An 11,700-nucleotide genomic window follows, 5' to 3' on the forward strand; every position below is an offset into this window, starting at 1 on the left:
ACTGTGACCAGCCACTCTGCTGCTTTGAATCCAGATGACAAAAATGCCAGCTCAAGAGGGCAAAGAAATGGGTACAGGAAGAACTGTTCCTACATTGTTTGGGGAAAGAATAAGCAAATGACGCTTTACCCAGCCATAGAGTCTATATGGACATTGAAAGAATAAGGTGGGTCTGTATGTGCTGAGATAAAAGTGAAATCCTACATGAGACTCCATTTTGCAAAACAACAAGAACACTCTGCGTGGGGATTCACATGTGCGTGCACACATGCAAGTTCTAAGGGTATAAGAAAGATCTATCCAGCAAGATGCACATCTAACCTCTGAGGAGAAAACTGTGCATGTGTGTGTGTGTGTGTGTAAAGAAGTTCTTTCACTTTGTACCAGGAGAATCATGGATTATTTTAATGTTTACAGGTAGATATTAATCTTGTAGTTAAAAGGAAAATTTAAAAAACCCTTTACAAAGCTGGCTTATGACTACCTTTTTATCTATGGCTCACACAGCTTCCTGACCATAAACCGTGTTTCCTTTTTAAGCCTATCACCATCCATTATGTGGTTTGATTGTCACAACAAGCCCACGATAGAGTCCATCATTACCACTTCCGGCTCACATATCAAGTAACTTGGAGTCGTGAATTCTGGTCTTTATCAAATTTACAAAGAAAAAAAAAATCATAACCGATGTTAGCACAAATGCTAGGAGCCAGGCAACTCACATTTTGCTGGTAGGAGCATAAACCTGCCCAAGCCTTCTAGGAGCAATTTGACGATATGTATTAGAATTCTTTAAAATCTGCATACCCTTTATCTAGCAATTTCTTTTCTAGAAATTGATCCCAAGGACATAATTAAGGATGTGCACAGAGTTTCAGCCACAAAGATAATCATTTGGAAGATGCTTATGATTCTGAAAAATTGGAAACCACTTAAATGTCCAAGAATAGAAAATTACTTAAATAAATTATGGTCCATTCATATGAGAGAATACTACAAAGTCATTAAACAGTGGTGAAAAGGCATATTTAATGACAGGGTGCACAGTTCATGGTGCATTTTTAAAAACAGGTCACAAGTGCTACATATTACACGAGGCCATTTTTGCTGGAAGGGAGAAAGAGAGAGAGAGAGAGAAAAAAAATATAGTATTACGCACAGGCAAAGGCTGGAAGAAAGCACCCCAAAATGTGAGTGTGCAGGTCCCTAAATGCCCTCTGACCCTTGAGGCCTTGCTGCTGGCTGGAGGTTCATTCTGTTAGTGGCATTTGCCTCGCTACTCTCTTGGCTCTGTCCCAATGCCCCTAGCACCCTGTGGCTTGCCTTGCTGGGACCACTGGCCTCTTTGGAGATCCCCTCCTGTTCTCACTGAAGCTCTGGGAAATGACCAAGGCCACTTCCCTTCAGCCCCAAGCCAGTCGGCCGCAGTAAAGCGGAGGGTGAGGAGAAGCATAGCTGAAGTGTGCTAAGCACTTGCTTTTAGCTAGGCACTCGACAGTCTCCTGGAACCTGCAAAAGGAATAATAACCACAGCCAGACTTTATCACATCCTGTGTTTTGTGCCAGCCCCTGGGTTCCACAGGGCACACTGCCACCCTGCCCAGAGTATGAGGGAGAGACTCAGGGAGGTAAAGCGACTTGTGCAAGGTCACAGAGCTAGGAAAGAAGGCGCGGCGCTTCATTCGTCGCCAGGCCTTGTCTGGTCTGGTGTCCGAATCCCTACCCTGTTGCTGCTCCTCCTGCAAGCACCTATGGCCTAGGGATGCCGCATGAGAAAGCAGGTTCAGCAAGGTTAACTTACACTTCAAGGTCACTTTGGCCCAGCAGCAGAAGGGTCTGGAAGCTTAGCAGTGAGCAGATGCTGATCTGGGCAAGGGAACAGATGAACAGCAGGCTCACAAAAGGAGAATTCAGTGTGGGTGAGGCACAGAGCCCGCCCGGGGGGCAGGGACCCAGGTCCGGGCTCTAGTCCTGGCCCAAGTGCATGCTGGAAAGAGTCTTTCCAGGCTCCCCCCACCCAGAAACCCTGCCTGCTGACCTGGGATAGCCTGGCCATCTCTAGATGCTACCTGCCTCTGTCCTGAGGCTCAGCGACCATGCTGCACTGTTGTCAAGGCGTCAGATAAGCCAGGGCTGTCCCTGTTCATCTTCCAAGACCTGAGCTGCTGGATCCATCTGCAACAAGATAAAAACTGCAGCTGCCGGAGGCAGCAAGGTGAAGCCAGGGCCCCAAGGATTTTTGGCTCTGGTTGCTAACTGGCCCCGGGACTTTGGATGCATCACTTTCCCTCCTGATGCCCTAATGGCTTCCCTAGGGGCTGTGGAGCGATGGTTTGTGTGGGAAAGTGTTTTGAGAACTAGAGTCAAGAATAGCTGGCGGGCGCCACTTTAGAAAACAGTCTGGCAGATCCGCCCAAAGTTAAACATAGCATTACCATATGATCCTGCATTGGCATTGACGCTCCTAGGTGCACGTCTGAAAGAAATGAAAACATATGGCCACGCAAAAGCTTTCACATGCACGTTCATTCCCAACAGCATTATATGTAAGGGTCAAAGAGTGGAAACAACCACATGTCCTTCAAGTGACCAAGGGGCAAACAAAACATGGTCTCTCCACACCATGGAATACTATTCAGCCACAAAAAGGGCCGCGGTACTGAGCCGCGCTGCTACACGGGTGACCCTTGTGAACAACCTGCTAAAGAGAAAAGCTGGACACCGAAGGTCACAAGCACATGATTCCACTTCTATGAAACGTCCAGATCAGGAGAAGCATAGACACGGCAGGCAGATTTGTGGTTGCCCTGAGCAGGGAGAGTTGGAGGGAGGCATGACTAACAGGCAAAAGGTTTCTTTCAGGGTACGGAAAATGTTCCGCAAATGGTGGTGATTGGGTTGCAAATATATCAAAGAATTCGATGGTATGAGCCTGTTTTTGTGTGTGCTAGGAATCGAGTCCAGGGCCTCAAACGTGCAGGGCAAGCGCTTTGCCATTGAGTACACCATGAGTGCAAAATTTTTTCTAAAAAGGGAGAGGAGCTCAGGCGTACTTAGTGCCTCCTCCAGGTTTGGTGCTAACCTCTTGTGCATTCCTTATTTAATCCCCATAACAACTTTCTAAGAGAAGAATGAATGCTCATTGTTCCTATTTGCTAAATGGGGAAACTGGGGCAGGAAGGGGCGATGATTTCTTCAAGGTTGCACAGCTCCAGTGCTGTACAAATGCATAGTCAAGACAGGCGTGGCAGTGCATGCCTGTGATCCCAGCACTCGGGAGGCTGAGGCAGGAAGAGTCCCCTGACTAATTCCCTGACTCCAGGGCACACAGCTCTAGGCCGGGTTCATAGACTTTGGTTGAACAGACACGGCCCTGAACTGTCTTTACCCTCTCGACTGGTTTGCAGACAAATTGACTTTTCACAAAAGCACAGCATCCGCTGTGAAATCCTAAGGCTGCCAGAGGCTGCCTCACACCCTCCCTGAGGTTGCCCAGACGGGAGGCAAGAACTACCTCAAATCGAGACAAAGTGCATTTGTGGTTTTGAAAGAAAGTTGTTAGAAGACAAAGTCTGCCTTCCAAGGCAAAGGTTGCTTCAATTCCGTTTACTTAAAGTAGAAAGATGACAATCCCTGCCCTGATGGGTCCGGGCTGCCTTGCAGGAAGGAGGGTTTTTGTCGAGCATCCACTGCTAACCACAGGAGAGAGCAGACAGGAGGTGGCCTAGAGCCAAAGCAAACACTCCGAAAGCAGAGATAATGGGAGAAGGTGGGAGGAATGAGAATTAGTTTGGAGACCAAGCAGGAAACAGGTCTGAAAGGAAGGGTGGGAAGGCAGGAAGTGTCCAGAGAGCTTCTAGGGTGGTTGGGGGGGTCTGTGAGCAACCCCACTGGCTGGGTCTCAGCCCTCCTGACCAAGCCTCCTCTGGGCCTCCCTGCACTGGGCCGCGCCTCCTCTGGGTCACCCTGCATTTGAGCCCAGGGCATGCTTCTTACACGGAGGCTCCTGTCCCTCTGATGTTCTAAACCCTTCCATGGCTCCCCATTGCCTAGAGCATTCCAGGCACCTGTGTCCGAAAGCTGGCCCCACCCCAGACCTCCTTGTCCTTTCGGCTCTCAGTCCCACCTCTCTGTGATGCCACCCTGGGATCCAGGGCACCAATTTTTTTCCCCCTTCTTTTTCTATTTTATAGTGTTAGGGACTGAACACAGAGCCCTGGGCATGATAGACAAGTGTTCTGCCACTAAGTACCCTCCAGCCCCAGGCAACAAAGTTCTTATTCTTGCCTAAATGAACTCCGCACTCCCCTTCTTCCTCTTTTTCTTTCTCCTATTCTTCCTCTTCTTTTTCCTTTTTTGTGGTACTGGGGACTGAACCCAGGACCCTCACACTAACTATATTCCCAGCCCTTTTAGAAACAAGTTGTTTTTATTTTTGTTTTGTTTTTTGACACAGGGTCTTGCTAAGTTGCTAAGTTTCCCAGGTTAGGCTTTAGTTTGTGATCCTCCTGCCTCAGCCTCCCGGAGTGCTGGGGATTATAGGCATGTGCCACCATGAATGCTAATGTCTTCCTTTTCAACATTTTTTACTTTTCACTGATATGTCTTAATACCGTCTCAAATAATATTTTCTTGTTCTGTTTGTTTTTTGAGACAGGGTCTTGCTATGTAATCCAGGGTGGCCTTGAACTCGCTTTGATCCTCCTGCCTCAGCCAGAGAAGATTTTCTGCACTTTGCAATGTCTGGCCAACACTGGCTGTGGGCTCAAGAACTGCTGGGGAAATGGGTCAAGAGGCAGAAGTTGGCTAACGGAGGGGCTGTGCACCCTGAGTGGCTTGGTCAGCTGTGGCACAGCTCAATGTCCCAGGTGGGGCACACAGGCACCTCGGGAAGCAGAGCCTGACAAAAACCTGGGGGTCCAAATGGCAGATTGGGGGGCGAGTAGCAGCATGAGCTGCATTCAAGAGCAGGCCCCACCCTGCCGGGAACCCCATGAGGGGAAAGGATGCAGGTTGTTTGCCATCAGCTGAGGGCAGCTCCTGTACCCGCTCCTGGACACCAGTGGCCTGGCCTGGGCTCCCGCCGACGGACCCTGCAGTCTGACGGTTGCAGATGCCTGTGGCAGGTTCTGGATGAGCGGGATGGTTCAGGTAAAGCGGTGATAGGGCTTCTAAGCTTGTCAGAATGAATGGTACACTCCTCTGGCATCTGTGCTGTCCTCCAACCTCTTCTGGGCTTCTTCTCCACTAGCATCGAGCTTCTACACATCCTGCAAGGCCCACTGCAACGTTTTCTTCTAGGTTTCTCCAGACCCATAGGCCGCCCTCTCTTGTCCCCTGCGCAGCATCTCCCCACATCCCACCCTCTGCTGTCCCCCGGTGCAGTAGCCACCTGTGGTCTGGTCTGCCTGTCCCCTGGCTGTGGGGTCTCTGTCTGGTTCATATTGTCTTTAGCACTCGCAGACAGGAGGTGCCCTGGGAGTGTTTGCTGAGGGAACAATTGAATGAATAAGCAATGACAATATCAAATATTTATTGAGCGCTTACTATGTGCCAGACGCGGCTCGACCTCCTTCACACGTGATGTTGGCATCTTTAATCGACACGGCGGCCTCGGAGTAGGTGCGGTGACCCTTGGAGAATTACTCATGAGGCACTCAAGGCACTTGCCCCTGCCCTAAGTGGCCAAGGACAGGATGACTAGGGGGGCCCTGCTCCTGCAAGCAGGTTGACCGAAGACTCTGCTTGGGATAGGATACAGAGAAAGGAAAGAACCTGGGCTCGGGAAAACCCGACGGTGCTGGGGTCAGCGAGATGGAGCTGCGGGGGAGCTGTGAGGAGCAGACTCGGAGGCTGCGGGGCGTCCGTCCCACGGCCCTGGGAGGGCAGCACGGACCACAGCCTCTCCCAGGGACACAGCCCCTTCCGGGTTCCTAGGCTGTTTCTTTCCCACAATCCCTTGTTCCCCGGCGACCCCGTAGCATCGGAAGGGGCGGGGTTAGAGGAGTCCGCCCCGAGGAAGGTCGCAAACCGCAGGCTGAGAAGTCCACATTGGGGCTGTCAGACCCCAAGTGCTGCACTCTTCCCACTGTCTCTCAGCTCTTAGCGCAGGTCGGCTTTCTTTCAGGAATGCAGCCGTTATAGGGGAGAGAGAGCCAACGTCTTAGGAGCAGGGGATCTTTACCCTCTTTTCAAAGTTGAAAAAACTGAGCCCCAGAGAGGTTAATAAACTCAGCCAAAGACACACAGCAAGGGATTAGAGGGCTGGGAAGGAGACTTAGGCTAGTAAGGCCCCAAAGCAAAAGAGTTTGGCAGGCAGATAGAAAAGTGGGTGTTGTAGGGATTTCTAACTAGGATTTGCCAGGAGTCTACAAGCATTTACTTACATCTACTCCCCCGGATGCAGCTCAAGCCTAGTGATCGCTGACCCCAAAGAGCAGGCGTACACTGCCTGCGAGAGCCGCAGCTCCGACCGACAGTTCACCCCGAGCAGGCCGGCGTGAGGCACCCAGACTAGGGAAAGGAGGACGCTCGCTGCGGCTGTGGCCGGTGGCGGCAGAGTAGTCTGGCTGCAGACACGGGGATCCCCAGCAGTGAGACCTCGAGAGGTGCCAGGGCTCCCGCAGCTCCCCGCTGGGGCTTCACAGCAAGCCCGGCCTCAGGGAGTCATCTCAAAGGACAAGCAAGGGTTTTGTCAGCCCCTGGAATCTCGACCGTTTCATAAAATTTCACTGGGCCTCCGGGGAAGGAGCGAGCCAGATCCAACAAGGGCAGAGGCGCAGAGCAGGGAGCAGCGGAGAAGCGGTCTCTTAAAATGCGAGGCCGGAAGCGCTAAGATAAATTCCGTGATAGAGGAAACATCCGCTCAGAGAGGAGAGGGATTTTACAGAATCACGGGGCAGGTTTAGGGGTGTTTTTCTAAGTAACGGGAAAATGAACTTGCAGCGACTGTTTTAGCGAGCTTTTAAGGCGAGCAGGAATTTTCCTTATTACATTAGAAAGACTTGGAATGAACCAGGAATCCACCATGTAGTTAGGGCGGAATGCACAAAGCAAATACCAACGATGTTTAAGAATTAAAGTCCAAAGGTTACAGTTTTTCCTGCCTGTGCAGATTTTTCCAAACACATTCGTTTCCATGATATCACATGATCTGCACAATCCTATTATGGCAAAAATGTGGCAAGCACAGCACTTCTTAAAAAAAACATATCTGCCCTGAAATATAACTTACAGACCATACAGCTCACGTATTCAGGGTTTTTTGTGTGTTTTGTTTTTTTTTTTTTTTTTAGACAGGGTCTCACTATGTAGTTGAGACTGCCCTGGGACTCACTATGTAGCCTAGGCTGGTCTCAACCTCACAGCGATCCTCCTCCCCCAGCCTCCGGAGGGCTGGGATTACAGGCATGCACCACCACGCCCGGCTACTTCACATACTTAAAGTGTGCTATTTGTTGGGTTTTGTTATGTTCACAGACTTGTTCTGATTTCATGATTTTTTTTTTTTTTTTTGTGTTTTGTTTTTTTTTTTTTTTTTTTTTTTTTTTTTTTTTAGACAGGGTCTCACTATGTAGTTGAGACTGCCCTGGGACTCACTATGTAGCCTAGGCTGGTCTCAAACTCACAGCGATCCTCCTGCCTCAGCCTCCGGAGTGCTGGGATTACAGGCATGCACCACCACGCCCGGCTACTTCACATACTTAAAGTGTGCTATTTGTTGGGTTTTGTTATGTTCACAGACTTGTTCTGATTTCATGATTTTTTTTTTTTCTTTGAGACAGGGTCTCACTACACAGTTCAGGCTGGCTTTGAACTCACTATGGATCCCAGGCTGGCTTTGAACTCATGGTGACCCTCAGCCTCCAAGTGCTGGGATTACAGGCATGTGGCGTCTACCCTGTTTCATAACATTTTCAAACAACAAAAACTGTCCTCATTAGCAGTTCTCCCAGTATCCTCTTTCCTCCAAACTTCTGGCTACCACAAATCCTCTTTCTGTCTGTCTGGGTTTCTCGATTACAAACATTTTATATAAATGAAGCCCTATGACACATGGTATTACGGGTTGAATTATATCCTCCCACCAAATTCATGTTTAAGTCCTAACACCCAGGATCTCCAAATGTGACCTTATTTGAAAATAGGATCATTATACATGCACTTTGTTAATTTAAGGACATTAGGATGGGCTCTAAGCGAGTCCAACTAACTGTTGTCCTTAATAAAAGGGGAACTTTAGGTGCAGAGATTCCTAGACAGGGAGAACACGCTGCCTATGGGTACAGGCTGCAGGGAGATAAGCCCATAAGCCAGGAAAGCCGGAGATGGGGCGCTGGAAACCAGGTGCAGGCCTGGAACAGCCTCTTCCTTTCTCAGAAGGAACCAGCAGCCCTGCTGATACTTTGAGCTTGGATGACTTGCCCCTAAACTGGGAGGCAGTAAGTTTCTTTTATTTAGGCCACTGTCTTGGTCGCTTTCCTGATCACTGAGACACAATACCCACACCTACAATTTAAAGGAGGAGAGGTTTATTGTAGCTCACATTTCAGCCCATAGTCAGCTGGCTCCAAGGCAGGACAGCATGCCAGAGGGGCTGTGTGGACCCAAAACAGAGTCAAGAGAGGAGCTAGGGAAGGAGATAGACCCTTCTGAGACACACACCTTCCGAGCCACGCCCTTCCAGGCCTCGCCCCATACCCTTAGTGACCCACCTCTTCCCACTAGACCCTAACAAGTCAGCTGTAAGCCCCCATAATCTAGTCACCTTCCAAAAACCTTGCCTATGAACATGAGGCTTTGGGAGACATCTACATAAAAATCATAACCACTATCCAGTTTGTGGGGCTTGGCTGTGGCATGCAATCTTTTGTGTCTGGCTTCTTTCACTTAGCGTAATGTTTTCAAGGTTCATCTGTGTTGGAGCATGAATCAGTGTTTCATCCCTTTTTATGGCCAAATAATATTCCACGGTGTGGATGCCATGTATATTTATCCACTCATCAGTTCATTGAGTAGCTTCTAGATTTGGTCTTTTTGTTTTTGTTTTTTGCTGTTTTGAGGCAGGGTCTCTCTATGCAGTTCAGGCTGGCCTTAAACCCAGTCTATAACCCAGGCTGATCTGGAACTTGTAGTGATCCTCCTGCCTCAGCCTCCCAAGTGCTGGGATGACAGACCAGTTTAGTTTGGGCTTTTAAGAAATGCTTCTGTAAAAATTCATGCACACATTTAAAAAAAATTTTTTTTTTGGTACCAGGGATCGAACTCTAGTCCTTGTGCTTGTGAGGCCAGCGGTGGAACCACTGAGCTAAATCCCCAGCCCATGCACGCATTTTTGTGTGGCCACATGTCTTCATCGCCTTTGGATGCAAAACTACAAGTCTGCTTTACAGATGTGCACAAGGCCCCAAGAGGTGAATTGAACTGCCCCTCTAGCCTAGATCTGTTTGATTTCAAATTCAGAGATCTTTCAGCTCTCCCCCCCCATTTCCACACCTGTAAATTCACACACACACACACACACACACACACACGCACACGCACACACACACACGTATCGCTCTGCCACAACACATACTTCTTTGAGCCCATTTCTCTTCGAAGAGTGCAAAAGTTCAACAGAAGCAATCAAACAGAAGTGGCCTGGTGCTGAGAGAGATAAATGAGACTTCCAAAAAATAAATAAGTCAGGACATTGATTTGAGTATTACCAAGGGATAGAACCAAAAACTTTTAAAGGAGCAGAAAGAAGTTGGTGAAAAGCAAATGGCCCGAATTTGGCCTTCAGCAGTGTTCACACAACTTCCATTGATTGCGACAGGGTTTCTGGAAACCATCGTGCTTTACCAGCAGCACCGGGCAGCGCGGACGTGAGGGATACGGGTGTGAAGGCAGCAGCCCTCACATCTCCCAACGCTCACTTCAGCCCAGCCTCCTGGCCCGGCTCTCGGGGAGCAGGAAGATTCAGTCTCAACATTTCCCTGAGCCAGCGAGATCAGTAGCTATTCTGAGAGGCCGGCCTCAGAGGGGAAGCGCCAGGAATCAGAAAGAAAGCAGTCAAGCCCTCCCTCGGTCAGAGCCCATGTGTGAGCCCTGCATCTTTGAGCCCTTGAGTCTTCGAAAAAGACGAAATAGGCAACACCTTGGTCAACAACAAAGTCTGTGAGAGTTAAAACCTGACCCAAGACAACGTAATTTGGGGTGAAAGGAGAAAAGGAGCATTCATACTAGTGTGAGTTTCAGCCGTTCACTGCACACATGAGGATTTTTGAACACTTTGTGGCAGTCACTCGGAATGTGCTCTTCTTTAGCCCCTCACCTACATTTTTTTGCAGCCTTTCTTTTCCCCCCTCAGTACTGAGGATTGAACCCAGGACCTTAGCACTAAACTATAATCCCAGCCGTATGTCTTCTCCTCCTTTTTTTTCCTCTCCCTCTCCCTTTTCTTCTTTTGTGGTACTAGGAGTTGAGGAGTTGAACCAAGTGGTGCTCTACCAGTGAGCTACATCCCCAACCCTTTATATAGAGAGATTTGTTTTGTTGGTACTGGGGATTGAACTCAGGACCTCCAGCTTGCGAGATAGGCAGCAGAACCATTGAGTTTAATCCCCGGCCCAACATTTTTTTTGCATTTTGATTTTACAGGGTCTCACTACGAACTTGAAATCCTCCTGCCTCAGCCTCCTGGAGTGCTGGGATTACAGGTGTGTGCCACCAGGGTAAGCTGTTTCTCCCACTCTCCCTTCCTTCCTTCCCATGGCTCCCTGGATGCACTGGGTAAAAGTGTTACCTACTGTCCCCCTCTGAGCTGCTCTGAGTGATCACAGGTGCAGACCTTGCCCACACCATGGCTTATCTCTGGTCAGGGCTGCTGGCTCTCAGAGGATACACCTCTGGGGCTCCTGCCCCCAAGATCCCTGCTTCCTCCTCACCTTCTCTGAGAGTAGAGGTTTAAACTCCTCCAGCTCCCTCTCTGCTGGGTCAGCCCTGTCCCCAAAGCCTGGGGCCTGACCTGGAGCAGAGAGTACTCAGATCACTTGCTGGCTCACCACAAGCCCTCCACTCAAATTGACTGAGATTGTCATTCATGTACCGTAAAATTCACCCTTTGAGAGTGTAATATTCAGGCGGGGTGTGGCGGCACATGCCTGCGATCCCAGGACTCTGGGAGGCTGAGGCAGAAGGATCCCCAGTTGGAGCTCAGCCCGAGCAATTTAGCAGCTTAGTGTGGCTGTGTCTCAGAATAAAACATAAAAAAAGGGCTGGGGGTGGGGCTGTATAAAAAGGCCCTGGGCTCAATCTCCGAAATCAGTCAATCCAATAAAAGCAGGACAATTCAGAGGTACATTCAGAGTAGTTTGACCATCAACTCTACTTCCTGAACATCTTCTTTACCTTAAAAGAAACCCATCCCACCAGTGGTCACTCCCCTTGCCCTACTCCCCCCAGTCGCAGAGCTATTCAGCTGCTTTGCATGGATTTGCCTGTGCTGGACATAATGTAAGTGGCCCCCTTCAACACATGCTCTGTTGTGCCTGCCTTCTTCCTGAGTCTCCTCCACACCCATCCGTGTCGTGGCATGTCTGGCTACTTTGTTCCTTTTCGTAGCCAACTAATATTCCATCGTACAGATATACCAGGTACGTTTATCCACTGCATGGATGCTTAGGTTCTGTGTTCTTTTTTTGGCTATTATGAAAA

At 49.3% G+C, this 11,700-nt stretch overlaps 1 long non-coding RNA gene across 1 annotated transcript; it reads right to left on the reverse strand.

Moving 5' to 3' along the window:
• Positions 1-1,017: 1,017 nt before the first annotated feature.
• Positions 1,018-6,770, reverse strand: LOC104854863. Its single transcript, XR_778225.1, has 4 exons — positions 5,548-6,770; positions 2,039-2,175; positions 1,802-1,866; positions 1,018-1,107 (listed from the first exon to the last, which is right to left on the reverse strand). It is a non-coding gene; the product is annotated as an uncharacterized LOC104854863 (long non-coding RNA).
• Positions 6,771-11,700: the final 4,930 nt, after the last annotated feature.

Source organism: Fukomys damarensis, unplaced genomic scaffold (assembly GCF_012274545.1).
Source record: "Fukomys damarensis isolate Sample0158 unplaced genomic scaffold, DMR_v1.0_HiC HiC_scaffold_36, whole genome shotgun sequence".
NCBI classification, from domain to species: domain Eukaryota; kingdom Metazoa; phylum Chordata; class Mammalia; order Rodentia; family Bathyergidae; genus Fukomys; species Fukomys damarensis.